Genomic DNA, 16,378 nt, shown 5'->3' with positions numbered 1-16,378 from the left:
TGAATAAGATGGTAGCGATGCAGAATGCCTGATAAGCTAATGGGACTTCAACTCCTTGGCACGAACTATGGCTCCGGTGCTGTACAATATAGCAGGACCATCATCAGAGGGTGCCACTCTTAGCTTGTCAGTGAACCTGTACAATCACATAGCTTTTTTATAAGCATCGAATACTGCAATGCATTCTGCCTTGCAATTTGAATTTGGCTATATTGCTCTGTTTGGAATCATTCCAGCAAATTGCTCCATTATTTAGGATAAGAATGTATTCCCACATGTTCTTGCTATTATTATGTCTAACTGAAAACTGAAGTCATACTCCACATGTTTTAAGTCAAATTCTCCATAATTGAGTCATCGGTCCTTAGTATTTCTCAAATACTTAAGGATGACCTTCTAGTGATTCTTATTTGGATCTTACAGATATCCACTCACTATCCTAGTAAGTATACCATATCCAATTCTCATACATGGTGTACATGATAGAATAAATTCTACTCATAAACATCCTATGTATGTTGACTAGAAAAATTCAAGCAGCCTTTTAGATTTATCTCTATAGATCTTCATCACTAAGATGAGAGATACTTTTTTTAAAGTCCTTTATGGAGAATAATAATAATAGCAAAATTTTTATTTTCTATAATGTAAGGAATGTCATTCTCGATTAAAAGAATTTTATTCACATACAAGACAAGAAATACACTCATAGAACATATTAACCCATTTGTATTTGTAGGATTCTTTTTCGTTCTCAACGAAGCCATGCATTTTGATCACTTATCAAAATGCATATTTTAACTCCAAAATATTTAGCATTGCTATAGGAGAAAATATCTTGTTATGGTTAATACCATAATGTTGACAATATTCTTAGGCAATCAGATGAGCTTTTTAGGTCTCTACCTTCTCGTCTGTGCTACTCTGATCCTATTAAAGATCCACTTACACTCTATGGACTTTACTCTTCGAGTGAATCAATGAGTGTCTATACATCGTTGACTTTCATAAACTCCATTTTGAACCTATGCCTCCAAGCTATTAATCAGAGTCGAACCTTTGCATGGTATCCATGTAGGTGATCAAATCTTTGTTGTTCTCATCGAGTTCAACAAGATCACATCTTGAAACTAGAAATCAAAATATCTATTCGACAGATGTGGTACTCTATCGAATCTCCTTAATGGTGCCTTTACAATGGATTTCAAGTTTGATCTAATCAAATTTGATTCTATGGTTCATTAGATTGTGTCAGTTCTTCTACCTGTCAAACTTCATAAGTTCTACATTAAAAGCATCAATACCTTCACCAAGGTACTCCCTTTCTAAAAGAAATACCGAACAACTTTTATTCTTTAGTAAGATAGAAGTTATATCCCCTAGATTTTTGAGATTACCCTATAAAATAATATATATAGGATCAGAATCCAAGCTAATCGATCTACAAATATTTGACATAAATCAAATACTTTCAAACCTTAAGGTAAGAGAATATCGGCTTACGCTTAGTCCATATCTCATATGAAATTATTGCGACTGATTAATTCAGAATTTAATTTAGAACATAACAAGCAGTCTTAGGAAAGTCTCGCTAAATATATAGATCATTACCTCATCTGTTAGGTACAAACGGATCGTACTCACCATCTACATCTAGAGCCACCTTCAATCCTGTACTTTTATGGTAGTCGACTTCTCCTCATACAAAAGAGTATCGATCAACCTTTGCTAGATGAGCACCTCCTTCACCCTCACTTGCCATAAGGAGAAATTGCTCTTTCCATCAAATATGTTGATCTCCATCTTGATTGAGCCTATCTTTTCTATCTTCAATCTTGATCACCACCGCTACAACCTACATCCTGTATCACCTCACTCTGATACCACTTGTTGGGGATGTCTTGCTAGGACACTATCTTCATAGGACCTTTTCAATACCACGCATCGTAGTAGAAAGAAAGAAAAAATAAAATAGAAACAATCAATAACGTGGATTAGCCAAAAGGCTTGCCTCCATGGGGCATGCAAGCTTCACTATGAAAAAAAAAAAATTATAAGAAAAGATCACATCCTCAACCCTCGTACACCTAATTTTTCTCTCACAAGAAGTTCTCCTTCACAAAAGCTCTTCCTTGGAAGATCCCCTAAAGCAACCGTTGTCTGCTGTCTGATAGTCTGCATGAAACCTATGCTTCTACTCTCTGTCGATGCCCTTCAGAATCTGCCTACTCTCTCTGCTCTTGACTGCTGCTTTTGCTTAGGGTCCTCTGTCAATCCACCTTACGAGCCACTATTTGTCCACAGATTTTTAAATGCATAAAACAATGCTTAGATCAGAATTAGACTTCGATTATTACTCAAATTTTTTTTTTAAACCATTCGATCAAGACTGCAACATCCCACGATCATTCGATCGCGCAAACCCATACTCCGATCCCATGCAATAGTGCCATGGACCATAAAAAATGGCCTCGAAATACCGTCGGACTACCTGCACCTGGACAGAAAGACCCTATGAAGCTTTACTGTTCCCTGGGATTGGCTTTGGGCCTTTCCTACGCAGCTTAGGTGGAAGGCAAAGAAGGCCTCCTTCCGAGGGGGCTCGAGCTATCAGTGAGATACCACTCTGGAAAAGGTAGAATTCTAACCTTGTGTCAGGACCTACGGGCCAAGGGGTTCGTTCGTTCGATCAAGTCAGAAAGAGAGTTCGGCCGTAGTGTGGACTACGAGAAGTGAGCGAAAAATGCCCCGTCGGTCCACCGCAGCTCCCATGGACCATCGATTCACGCATCGTGCAGGGGCCATGTGAGAAATCCGGCTTGCATATGCCTGCCTGGGCCTGGGCCGTGCCCGCACGTGCGGCCACTTGGGCTTGGGCCTGGGCCGCATGTGGCCTTACATCAGCAAGCACGCCCGTGACACTCATAGCAAGATCTATATTAGATCATGTACATAGTATGGTATATATGAGGCTCTCTATAGCCAAAGCATGAGGGATCTAGCTCATGTGCTGAATCTCCTCAAATATGTCAGAACACATCTTTTTGGAGAGATCAGTCTCATATCTAAAGAGTAGAAACCCTTCTTAAAGTTTTTTTTGCTGAACTCTTTCAGCACCTCTTCTATGCATATTTTTTGAGAAAGATTTAGCATCCTCTAAGGTTTATCTCATAGACCTAGATTTATCTTATAAATCTTTATTAGATGTTTCTCAAGATCCTTCATGGAGAATTTCTTTAGATAATCAAATTTTAAATCAATGTCAGTATAGGAATAACTTTTCTAATCAAGAGGATGTCATCCATGTATAATATGACGATTGTGACAATACTTCCACTAACCTTTATAAACACATATTTTTCTCAAAAAATATTTGATCACATCAAATAATTTGATCACATCAAATTCATATTTTTTTATCTCCAACAAGGAACACTTTCACTCTATCCTCTGTCAAAATACCTAAGTATTTTTTAGTAGGATAGGAGATTAAAAAATGAAGGAGGGGCTGCATGTATTGGCTCAATATGAATAGGTTCTATAGGTCTTATGACTTATTGCTTTTAAGAGGCTTTCTCTTTTGAGCTTAGTTTTTCTCTCACTATTTATCTCTTGGATAATGTCACAATCACATTGTGATCCTCTGAGAAGAAAGTATTCCTAATGCCTTTAGGATACTCTGAAATGAGTCTCATAGACCTAATCTCTAACTTGATCCATATGTCAATACTTGACATGGGCCGGACATCCTTAATCATGCTACATCTCATACAACGTGATAGAAAAAGCTTAGAGAGAATTCTATTCAATAAGTAAAGCATATTTCTAAAGAAAATAAGAGAAGATCAGTGATACTCATTATGAACTAGACCATATCGAATAGGATCCTACTCCTGCTCTCGAGCATCCTGTCAAGTTGAGGTATACCAGGAAGAGTCTATTATGAGATTATGCTATTTTTTTGAGGTAGATTAGAAACTTTCACTAAGACATACACCTCTTTGATCTCATCGAAGAACTTTAAGGATCTTTCTAATTTATTTCTTTATCTTATATCTGAATTTTTGAACTTTTCAAAACTTTCAGATTTATGTCTCACATATGTATCCGTACCGTGAAAAATTATCGGTATAAATAATGAAGTAGATAAAATCATCCCTAACCAGCTCATCAAATGGGCTGCATATATTAGAATGTATCAGAACAAATATATTGGTGGTCCTCATCCCATGTCCTATAAAGGGTGGTTTCGCCATCTTTTCTTGAAGGCAGAATTCATTAATCGAAAATGACACGAGAGTCGATGAGTCTAAGAGCTCATACCTTTTTTAATTTATTTATTCTGTCCTCTCCAATATGGTCAAGCCAGAGATACCATATATACTTCAGGTCTATCTCATCTTTAGATCTCTCTAGTCCAATAGCACTCACTATCTACGCAGATACCAATATCGACCAGATTCAACATACTTTCTGAATGAAGGATTGGATAGCGCACTGGATTGATTCGGATCAAACGTAGCGGAATTCAAAAATTTTTTAATCCGATCCGATGTGTGAGACCTAGATCCAAATCAAAAAAATAGTATATTGAATAATAAAAATCAGCATGCATAAGAGAAAAGAAGTGATCTCATCACCATGCGTGGGTAGATGATCTTCGCGATTAATGATCTAATGATCTTCGAGATTCACTGTGGAGCCATATACGTACCCGACCTTTATAAGTATCCACTCAGACTTGATCTAGAATGCCTTCTCCTTGATCAATCTGCCTACTCCTAGATGGAATTGCAAGCTTTTTGATCATATTCAAATCTGATTGCCGACAGGACACTGATCAACCCCTGATTGTAGCTTTTTCACCTCTTCGCATAGAACTGATGGCATTCGATACCTTGAACCCACCAGATGGCTCGTCCAACACCCTTAGATGTGGAACAGGGATAGATATCAGAGATAGAAGAAGGAGGAGGCATGAAAAAGGAGGAAAAAAAGTGTGAAAAATGATCTATTGGCTGTAATCCCTTTGGTCGATCAAAAAGAACCTCTTTTTATAAAAATGTGATCAGATCAAACATCTTAAAATAGAAGGACTCTCCTAGGTCCGCCCCAATCTGATTTCTCCCTTATTTTATCACACAAAATCAACAAGAAAATCAGATTGACATGGAGATAGGATAAGGTTGTTGTCGTCTCATTTCAATCCATCTCCAATTCAAATTCAAATGGTTTAAATTTGAAGTTAAATTCAAATCTAAATTTGAATTCAAAGGAGATCAAATCTCTTATCCTCATCCACTAGTGGATGTGGCTTATCCCTCTCTTTCTCCCTTATCTGATTTGGGCGACACACACATGGATCCAATCCATGTGGGTGCACCCATTACTTGGCCGAATAATATTGGGTGGTGCTAACATTTGGCGGCTCCACAAACTAACCTAATTCGATCAAATTCAAACTTAGGTGAAACAACATTTGGAACCCATTTGGAGCTTGTACCAAATCGATTAAATCCTATCTAATAGGATCCAAAATTAAAGAAAAAAAATGAGTTTAACTATGTGCTAGCATGGTTTCCTTAAACCCAAAGTTAGGACTTAATAGCTCCTAACTCAATTAGACTACACTTAGCCTAATTATGCAATCTAAGACTAAAATCCTTATTTGTGTGACCCCATAGATCAAATTCTATCAGGTAGTGATATATGTTATGATCTCTATCATCAACATCATCGAAATTTTTTTCGATGAATCGAAACTCTTTTCAATTCAGTCAATTAGAATTATTGATCATCAAACTAATTCTAATTAGTCTCATAATCCACTAGTAATACCTAACAGTATGCAGTGGTAACCCAGTAGAACTGAAAGATGAACCCCTAGGTGTAATTACCATGTGATTCAATTCTTCTATCATGAGTTCTGATAGAATCGAGGTTAAGATAAACTTGTCAAACCTCATATCTGTTATATGATAGAATCCATCAATTCAAGTCTGATGTGAAACCTAATAGAAACTCTTTTCTATCTTTCACACTGCCATGGCCATGGACTTTTGGACTCAATCTCATGATCTATATAGGACTGCTCCTCTTTTATCGAGATCAATAGATCCCATCTTGATGCAATTTTATTCATACAATAAACATACTACAGCCAACATACACCTTAAGGCTTCGTATGACTAGGAGACTGAGTTATGGTATAGTCAAAGTACAGCACCCTCAAGGTGAATTGTCGATGCACCTCAGATCAGAGAACTAAACATACAATCATAGCTATGAATATGTCACTGATGAGAAGGTAGATATCTTTATGACTGTTCGTACGTGATCACGCTCAGTACCTTTATTTTTAACAAGCACCTATACTTTTACTCCAGTGTCTCTATACCGTAGATTTAAGACTCATCTATCCGAAGAAAATGATCGTACACCAATCTTTCAGATTGATCACCATCCTATGATGATCCTACAATTGAGAGCAATTTATGAATTAATTAAGATTAGTATATATCTCAAATTATCAACTCTTGAGAATATATATTATCTTACCCATTAACCTAATAGACAATTCACAAACACTAATAAACATAATGTGAATAAAAATAATCTAATTTTATTAATATCAAAATTAAATTATAAATTATATCCTAAAAATATTTTACAAGTGTCAGTCAACCTGGCTTCTAGGGTATACATCTAACAAACTCTCACTTGACCTAAAGCCAATTGGCTATAAATCTAAGTTCCATCTTCTCAAGATGGGCTTCAGTCTTTTGCTGGCTCAACGACTTTGCCAGTGGATCAGCCATATTGTCTGTAGTGTCAACTCTCTTCACCTTGATGTATCTTTTCTCGAGGTAATTGTGGATGAGGTAAAATTGTCACTCGATGTGCTTGAATTTTTGATAAGATCTTGGCTCCTTAGCTAGGGCTATGACACCATTGTTGTCGCAGTAGAGAGAGATGGCATCGATGGCATCACTCTAAGTTTTGCAATAAACTTCTTGAACCAAAATGTCTCCTTCGCGACCTCCTATATGGTGATATATTCTGCTTTCATGGTGGAGTCTGCAATCATAGTCTGCTTGAAACTCTTCCAGCTGATAGCACCACCATAGTATAAGAAAATATTTTTTGATGTCGACTTTCGATCATCGATATCAGATATGAAGTTTGAATCAGTATACCCCTGCACCTTCAGTTCTCCATTCTCAAAGATCAAAAATATATTCTTAGTCCTTCTCAAATACTTAAGGGTACACTTCAGAGAAGTTTAGTATTTTTTCTCTAGATTCGACTGATATTTGCTTGTGACACCACAGTATGAGCGATATCAGGTCGTATACAAAGCATGACGTACTTGAGGCTCTCTATAGCCGAAATATAAGGGATCTTGCTCATGCGTTCAATCTCTTTCGATGTGTTGGGGCATATCTTTTTGGAGAGATGAATGCTACGTCTAAAGGGTATAAGACTCCTCTTGGAGTTTTACATGCTGAACATTTTCAGCACCTCTTCAATTTACATCTTCTATGATAGTCCTAGCATCCTCTTAGATTTATATCTATAGATCTTTATCCCCAAAATGAAGGATGTATTTCCTAAGTCTTTCATAGAAAACTCTTTAAACAACTACACCTTGATCGAGGTCAACATGAGAATATCATTACCAATCAGGAGAATATCATCCACATATAATATGAGAAAAGTGATAGTGCTTCCACTAACTTTCTTGAATACACACAGCTCTTCTTCATTTTTGATGAAACCAAATAATTTGATTACATCATTGAATCGAGCATTCCAGCTTTGAGATGCTTGCTTTAGTCCATAAATAGACCTTTGCAGTTTGCAAATCTTGTGATCACCATCACTGGAAGTGAAATCCAGTGGTTATTTCATATAGATATCTTCCTCAAGATATCCATTCAGAAAAGCCATTTTCACATCCATTTGTCATGTTTCATAATTGAAATATGCTGCAACAACAAGTAATATACGGATGGACTTAAGTATGGCTACAGATGAGAAGGTTTCCTGATAGTCAACGTCTTCGTACTGACTATACCCTTTAGACATGAGCCTAGCCTTAAAAGTCTCTACTTTTTCATCTACATCTATCTTTCTCTGAAGATCTATTTATACCCAATAGGTATAATACCTTCAGGTGGATCTACCAAAGTCCAAACTTAGTTTGAGTATATTGAGTCAATTTCTGACTTCATTACTACTAACCACTTCTCGGAGTCGATATCTGATATCGCCTCATTATAGGTCTTGGGGTCATCTTTATGTACCCTATTTTTTGTGAGAAATATTTTTTCTACATCCTCTGAGATAATACGTAAGTACCTCTCAGAAGGATGAGAATCCCTACTAGACTAACGAGGTGGAGGAGGAAGTGTGTGGATTGGCTCAGACTGAACTAGTTCCTCAGGTTCCAAATCTCGCTGCTTTTTGGAGAGTTTCTCCTCGAGTCTAATCTATCTTTCCATGCCTCCATCTTGAATAAATTATTTTTTAAGAAAAACTGCATGTCAACTCATAATCATATTGTGATCTTCCGAAAGATAGAAATAATATCCTAACGACTCTTTAGATATCCAATAAAATGAGCCATAAAGGACCTAGATTCTAACTTGTCCATCTATTATCGTTTAATATGGGCTGGACAATCTTAAATCTTGAGATGACTCAGATTCAATTTTTTACCATGCCATATCTCATATGGTGTGGTAGAAATAATTTTAGATAAAACTCTATTCAGTACATAAATGGTAGTCAAAATACAATATCCCTAAAGAAAATTAAGAAGGTCTGTGAAACTCATCATGGAACGGATCATATCTAATAAGATCCGATTTCTCCATTCTGAAATTCTGTTGAGTTGAGGCATTCCAAGTGGAGTCCACTGTGAGATAATTCCATATTCCTTGAGATATTCAAAAAATTTTTCATTAAGGTACTCACCTCCTCGATCTGATCAATAAGCCTTAATGGGCTTTTTGGTTTGTTTTTTCACTTCATGTCTGAATTTTTTGAACTTTTTAAAAGCTTCAGACTTGTGAGGCATAATGTATATATATCTAAATTATAAAAAATCATCGATAAAGATAATGAAGTAGACAAAACTTTCTCTGACCGGCACATTGAATGGGCCGCAAATATTAGAATGCATCAAAGGAAGTAACTATGTGGTTCTTTCCCCATGTCCCACAAAGGATAGCTTATCATTTTGCCTTGAAAGCATGATTCACAGATCGAATATGATTCAGAAGTTAATGGACTTAATAGTCTGATTTTCTTTAATATGTTAATTTTGTCTTCTACCATGTGACCTAGCCTTAGATGCCACAAGTACTTTTCATTCACATTATCTCTAGGATGTTTGGAACCTATAGCATCCACATTTTACTTGATACAATGAATCAAAACATCAACATGTAACTAAAAAAGATCATTGATAAGAAAACCATTTCCAACTTTATTATTTCTTAAATAAATAATATAATGATCCTTAAAAAAATTTATTATATAGTCTTTCTACGTTAAACAAGATACAGAAATCAAATTTCTGCTCGCGGTAGGTACAAAATAATAATTTTTTAAAATCAAAATATTCTCTGATGGTAATCACAGAGGATAGGTTTTCACTGCCACAGCAGTAATTTTTACTCTATTCCCAATGCATAGGATCATTTCTCCATCCCTTAGCCTCCTGCGATCCTCAAAATTTTATAAAGAAGTGCATAAATGAGCACTAGATCCAGAGTCAAGCATCCAACTGGATGCAAAAGAAATTGTCAGGTTTGTTTCTATGACGAGCATACCTTCAGAAGGTCAATCCTTCTTGTTCTTTAAGGTTGCTAGGTAAGCTGGATAGTTTCACTTTCAATGGCCATCTTTATCACAATGAAAATATTTTTCCTTATTGATAACTTTTTTCTTTGAAATCTCCTTCTTCCCCTTCTTATTCTTTACTTTCTGCTTCTTCACAGATTTTTTCTTCTTTTCAGTAGATTTTCTTTTGAAAGAAGTCTGCTCTACAGCAAGTACAAAATTTTTTGAACTCTTCAAGATATCCTCTGTTGTAACCAACATATTGACTAACTCATAAATAGTGCACTGGATCTTATTCATATGAAAGTTTACTATAAACTGTCTATATGAATCAGTCAAGGACTGTAGGATTAGATCAACCTACAAATCTTTATCTATGAATAACTCAAGCTTCTCAAGCTCCTCGAGGTCCTTGATCATTGTCAGACAATGATCGTGGATCGACTGGATCGACTGTCCATCACACATCTTTGCCTTGAAGAGTCACTTGGACACTTCAAAGCGAGTTGTGCGGCTCTGCTCACCATACAATTCTTGTAGGTGAGTCAGTATCTGCCTGATAATAGTCATGTCCTTGTGTTGACATTGTAATTCGTTAGACATTAACGCCAACATGTAGCACCTAACTTTGTTGTCATCGTCCAACCACTTCTCATGAGATACTCTCTGATTAGCAGTCAGACGGGCTGGAAGAGGAGGAAGGTCCTGATCAAGGATATAGGCCAATTTCTCAAAACTTAAAATAATTTTTAAGTTTCAGAGCCAATCCTTAAAATTTGGTTTGGTCAACCTATTGGTTTCTAGTATTCTGGCTAGGAGATTTGAAGCAGATATTGTTCCTGCAGAGAGTCAAAATTTTTAATTAGATTTTGTAATTGACTTAATCAATTTATTTTAATTTTTTTTTTAAATAAAATAGGGCTCCCACTATTTTTTTGATTCTCTTCACTCTCTTGGAAGAGAAGCGAAGACCTCCACAATTAAGAGTCTTAAGTGGGTGCTGCGGTCTCACCAATTGACTCACCACCTCACCTAACAGTTATTGATGTTGGGTCAATTGATAAGTAGACAACTCTTATCCAATATTTCTCCAAACATGTTGCAGCCAACTTCAGTCTCTAGTTCATGAGCTTCATCGTATCCAAAATATTGGCCTACTATTTAGTTAAGTCAGATCTACCATTTGCGAAAAATGGATCCGTTATTAGGACTCTCATCGTATCGAAAATATTAAGCCCAACCCCATCTCCAATCTGCAACATCTCATGCCTAATAATCATTGTTGCATCTTTTCGATATAACGGAACCACTATATCCAGTCGAGAACAATCAACCCCAGAAAGGGCCCACATAACTACAATGATGGAAGATCGTAAGACTTAAAATTTTATTAGAGAGATTTTATTTAGGTCACTTTCTTAATTAGTCATAATGTTTATGATTAACCAGTGGCATGGGCTAGCTCGAGTTCAACAAATTGACCTAATACAGAAACTAACCTCTCAAAATGGTCAGATAAGTTAAGATTTATGGGGGTCCCCCTATTGCTTTTCTTAGACACCAACATAGTTGGCCAGGTCAGACAATGAAATCAATTTAAGAACTACCATCTATGTACTTACCTTAGACACAAAATTGATTGATTAGAATTGATCAAATTAACCTATTGATCCAGGCTCAAATCACTGAGCCGAATTAAGTCTTAAATTGATCGATAACATATGGCTGCTAATCGATCTGACCAAACTTATAACTATTAGGTTGGTTTGAAGCACTCTTGATCCAAATCTAGTCAATTCTTGAGTCAGTTTGATCAACCACTCTCACTAGATCTAATTGAGCTACCCACACCCTTGACCCATGATTTATGAAATTGATTTAGATCTTGAATTCATAATTTTAGATCTATCTAAAATAAGATCTAACTAAGCCGACCTATCAAGGCACTAGGTCGACTCAAATAAGGACTGAGTCAACCCAACAGGCATGCCAGCAGCAGATTTCAGGGTTTGAGCATTTTTTTGCAATCCATGCATAATAAAAATTTTAATTTAGTAATTAAAATAATTTTAAAAACTAAATAACTTAGTCATGCATCAAAATCTAAGATTTTTGGATCTAGAATTTTGCAAAAAAATAAGTTTTTTCTTTTCATGATTCTTCTTCATAAATGTATTCATATGGCATCCCTACACACCATAAGAGCACCCAATCGAATTAAAAGAGAGAGTCTTTAAATCCTACTTACTCTTATGATCGGACAGCTTGATGGTACATCCATTTTGAGTACTAGACTACTTAGATAATAAAATAGATCTATGCATATATCATATGTATCAAAAAGATCTAGTTTACAACATGCTGAATTTAAATCTAAAATAATTTTTGATCTAACTAAACATGCATTATTCAGATCCAATCTAAATATTTTTAGATCTGATCATTCTTTAGATCACATCTGAATCAGATCTGATCTAATTTTGATCTAAGATCCAAACAATCTGACTTTGATACCAGTTGAAGGATTAGATAGTGCATCGAATTGGTTCGGATCAGATGCTGTGGAATTTAAATTTTTTTTTGACCCAATCCAACATGCGAGACTTAGATCCAAATCAGAAAAACAGCATATTGAATAATAAAAATCAGCATGCATAAGAGATAAGAGGTGATCTCATCACTGACCATGGGTAGATGATCTTCGCAATTGATGATTCGATGATCTCCAAGATTTGTTGAGCTGCGCACGTGTCTAACCTCTACAGGTATCCACTCAGACTTGGTCTAAGATGTCTTCTATTGAAAATTGTGTGTCAAAGTCAATCATCAGTCTGTTGACGGTTGAGCTTATTATTATAATTATATATAAATTATTAAATTAATAATTATTATTTAATTTTTTTCATCACTGTGTACATCTTATTTTGAACTCCTGTTATGTATTGAAGTCTTTAGGACTATTTGATTCGATATAGGAGGATATATCGTTTAGTCTTTAAACTTCAAGTTCATGACCAAATGATATACTATTATTAGGATGATAGCTATATCAAATATAGGTCGTTATGTGCCATGTACATTGGTTGTCCTCTTAATCAAGGAGTGTGGAGACACTAGCATGGCATGCAAGTGTGACTAGGAATATATCTCACTGAACGTGACCTACTGCTGAGTACTCTACTATCAAGAGTAGCTCGAAGAAGGATATGGGTATAAATATTTCTCTGATCTAAGATCACTATGGTGACTTGCAAGCAAGTCACTATGCTTTGGTGCTGGACTATCTGAATTTTTAATTCAGTCATGAAATATTTTTGGACACAATCAAGTACTTGTAAAATTGGTGTATGAGTTAAGATGGAATTGATCCTTCTGAATAAGTAAGAGTTAATGTATCAGTGTGTTTCAATTCAGTAAAATCTCGATCAGGATAATCTATGTAATGGATCTGAAAAATTAAAATATAATATGGATGACCATATCAGAGTTGACAGTTAAATTCTAGATCATCTTGAGTATTTGATCCAAAGGGATGAATTATATGATAACCATATGCCAATAGATTTTTGAATGATGATTTGCAATCTTTCGACCTATCCGAACATTGGGTATCATTACTAGATGGTCACTGTGATTGATATAGGAAGATTATTTTTATACCACTAACTTAGGTTCGAACCTATGAAGTTATACTCAAAAAAAATTTCTGACTAATCATATGGCTGATCAATGATTAAAAATTATTCTAGGATAAAACAGGTCAATTCGATTGATGATTAATCCTATGTAAAAGTTATACTAAATCAATTCACTAATTATTGATGAATTATAGAAGGATTGATTAATAATTAAATTACTAATTAGCTCAATTTGATCGAACATTAAAGTTTAGATCAAATCTAATTGAACTGGATTCAATTTGATTTGATCCGATTAGGTTATGAGATGACCTAATCACTAAGGATGTTTGGTTCCTGATTCGATCAGGACTTGAGTCTGATTAATTTTTAATTTAATTAAAATTTAATTAAAACTATTTGCTATCTAATTAGATAGATTTAGTGGTCCAATTGGGTCTAACCTAATTCAGTTGGGTTAAGAACCTAATTGGATCAAAAATCAATTTGAATTCAAATCCCTTGCGCCTCCTTTCTCTACGTCCTCTTTTACTTCATGCAAGAAATTTTATTTTTGCATGAACTTTTTCTCATGCCCAGAAGTTATTTCATGCCCACATCTGATCTCTTTTTGAATTAAAAATTGGTTGGGTTAAATTTGAGTTCAAATGGGTTTGAATTTGAATAAAAACCTAGAGTCCAAATTGAATTGGACTCTTCTCTTCACACCACCACCTTTTTTCATGCACAAAGTATTTTTGCATGAGATTTTTTGTGCCATTCTAATGCTGGTCACCCCCTCTCTATGTTTTTAAGATGAAAATAAAGTTTGGTTCAAAGTTTAATTCAAATTTGATTTGAATTGGTGATAAAGATCAACCAACATTTGAACTTGAACCAAACTACCTAAATCTTATCCTCATCTTTTCATGGGAAGCCACCCTTAAGAAAGGATAAGTTTTGTGTGTCAAAAAGAGTGATTTTTGATGTGAGAAACCTCTGAGTTGGGGTGTGAAAACCTGACAGTGGGTCGGGCTTCCATGTGTGAGAAACAGAGGAGGAGATCTTCCTCTTGGGTGTGAGGTCTAGGGTGGGTTTTAGGGTTTCAACTCTGGATTTTGTGAGAGAAAAGTATAAAAGTGAGTCTTGTCTAATCTTCCACACCACCACCTCCTCGTAAAGCTTTATCTTCTAATCTTGAACAATTTGAAAGATCTGAAAAAAGGAGCTTGGATCAGTCATCTAGTACCTTCGATGCGAGCTAGCACTTTCGAGAAAGATGATCTGATCAGAGCTTCGAGTGGATGATTTGTAGAGGTCGAACAACCTATGCAGCTGCTCGACATTAATGAGAGCTTCATGCCATACCTACTAGCAGTGGAGATCACCAATCCATAATAAGGTGATAAGTTTTGAACTCAATCGATGTGATCTAAAGATCAGATCAAATTTAGGGCATCGCTGTGATCGATGTAGTTTTTATTTTATATCAGATTTAACATGTAAAATTTTTATATCATAGATCTTTAATGATAGTTTAGATCTGATCTAAAGTATGTATAAGAGATTAAAGTATTTAATTTTTTATTTTTTTTACAGTAAAATTTTAAAAATACATACTTTGAACTATCTATTTTTCTTTCAAATGATATCAGAGCATGATTTCTTATGATATAAATTTTTTGCATATAACCTGATATTACATGTATTTAGATCTATAATTTAATTTAAATTAGATCTGATATATGATATTTAGATCTAAAATTAGTTATAGATCTGATCGTATAAATTGATATAAGGTTGTTCTGCTATAAGATTTACCATTTACAGTGCAAAGATTGTCCTAGTTTGTGCTGATTCTTATAAAATTTGATTTTAATTATTTAGATTAAATTTAAATAATTAATTTAAAATTTAAGTAGTATAATATTCTAATTGGACAGATCCTCATAGCCATCTGATCATAAGAGAAATTAGGGTTTCACAATCCTATTTATCCATTTGATGGGATCTCCTATGGCATGTAGGAGGTGCTGCGTGGTATTTTTCATGATGATGAATAATGAAAAAAATTTTAAAATTTTATTTTAAATCTAAAATAATATATATTAAATTTGAAATTAAAATTTTGATCATTAGATGATTGATAATAAAAATATTTTATAAAATTAAAAACTATTTTTAAATATCAAATCCGAACCCATGTCAGTCCAAAACTTAATTGAGAATTAAGCAATCTAGATTTGAGAATCAAAGATCTAAGGTATTAATTTCATAATTCATGGGTTAATGGGTTAGCTTGAGTTAAGTTCATTTAATTAGATTAGATCTAGGGTTAGAAATTATTGATAATAGATCATGTTAGTAATTGATCAAATCTAATTAAAAATTAATTCTGATTGGATCAGGTCTATATCTTTGATTAGACTAATATTGACCTTGATCATAGCTCCATGGTCGAAACTAAGTCTATAAGTTGATTAAATTAAAAATGACTAACCAGTTGGTGTCTAAGATAAGTATGATAGCTTTGATTGATGATCATTAATTGGGAGCTACTCGCATAGATTGTTTATATCGAGTTAATGGCATATCCCACTCATCGATCTCACTTATCTGGTCAACATAGTGAATCATATTTTGATTAGATCACTTAATGATTGAGATTGATCCATGCTAACTAAAAAATTAGTATGACTGATTTAGGTGCTCCTAGTTCAATTTATCTTGAGTCCTCTTCATGACTCGATGAAGTCAGTGGGAGGATTTATGACTGATTGGCTGGACCAACTTATGCCTAATTTTTTTAATCTGACTTGGTAAAGTCAGTGGAAGAATTAATATTAACTGATCAAATTTTTTTTTCTCTCAATTCAACTAATTAAATCTTCTAAAATTATTAGATCTCTAAA

This window comes from Elaeis guineensis, chromosome 10, assembly GCF_000442705.2.
Source record: "Elaeis guineensis isolate ETL-2024a chromosome 10, EG11, whole genome shotgun sequence".
NCBI classification, from domain to species: domain Eukaryota; kingdom Viridiplantae; phylum Streptophyta; class Magnoliopsida; order Arecales; family Arecaceae; genus Elaeis; species Elaeis guineensis.
This window is presented reverse-complemented; position numbering follows the sequence as displayed.